We start from the raw sequence: 1,205 nt of genomic DNA, 5'->3' as shown, positions 1-1,205 counted from the left end.
CTGCTTTGCCATCTCAAAACGGTTGCTGTGGAAAGGGCCACTATAATAGCAGTGGATGTTTTATGCATTTTGATATAGCTATTGCCTCTACATGCGCTATAGGCCTACTTGCACAGACAGGGCAGAATGCGCAGGCTAGTGTTGCGTGCTCCTGGCAGTGCGGTGAGTGAGAGCGTGGGAAAGGCACTGTATTCTTTGTGTCTGTTGTTCTTGTGTAATTGATCTTACTCCACGTCCACGGCGGGAGCTTCAAAGACTGCCTGCCCAGGCACACTGCATGCTCCTCACCCGCAACACGCTTTACAATGCCCACACCCTGCTCCATGTAATGCACAGACACAAATAAAGACACAAATAAAACATTAAAACATATAAGTGTATAGCCTACACAAATAAGATAACTACATAAATGAAATGAAGGCTATTGTTATCATCATTCATTATATTAGAAATAGCCTATATCTAAGACTACTTCCGCATGCAAGTAGAAAAAGAAAAAGTAATAATCAAAAAACAAATAAAATATATTGCCTACACTACTAGGGTACTAATAGGTTACTACTATTACTACTACTATTATAATAATCATAATAAATAAATCAAAGACAAAAACATCTACATACATAATAAAAAAATCGTAGTATATAGTAGCAGCTGTAGCAGTAGCCTACTATGCTGTTTGTCTATTTGGAACTGAACATTTGGGACACGCTGTTTCAGGCTGTTAGTAGCCTAGCTCGGACATGAAGCGCGCGTCATATTTCACACAGTCCGAGGTGTAGTGTGTGTGTGTGTGTGTGTGTGTGTACAGTGTGTGCGGGACCATTGAAACGTGTGAAAATGTGAGTTTAATTCATAAATGCGGGAGGCGGGAGGGCCTGGCACGCCTGGCTCGCAGCCAGCCTCTCCTGTTTTCTTTCTCTGGCTCTCTTCCAGCCCCCTCCCTCCCTCCCCTCCCCTCCCCCTCCCCCCGTGTTATCCACCCACTGGAGAGGTGTTTTTTTTTTTTTTTTTTTACCTCATCCTCATTCAGAGAGTAGAGCCTGTGTTTTTTTTTCTCTCGAGTGGGCTGTGGATGTAGTTTATTATGCCCAGGCTTTTCTAAAGCCGCCCCCGGTGCAGAAGCTCCAGGCTGTCCCTGTGCCTGCTCTCCCCGGGCCGCATGCTGCTGCCTGGTTAGCCGCTGTGGACTCGCCTCGCCTCGG

Source organism: Poromitra crassiceps, assembly GCF_964638095.1.
Source record: "Poromitra crassiceps genome assembly, chromosome: 2".
Classification (NCBI taxonomy): Eukaryota; Metazoa; Chordata; class Actinopteri; order Beryciformes; family Melamphaidae; genus Poromitra; species Poromitra crassiceps.
This window is presented reverse-complemented; position numbering follows the sequence as displayed.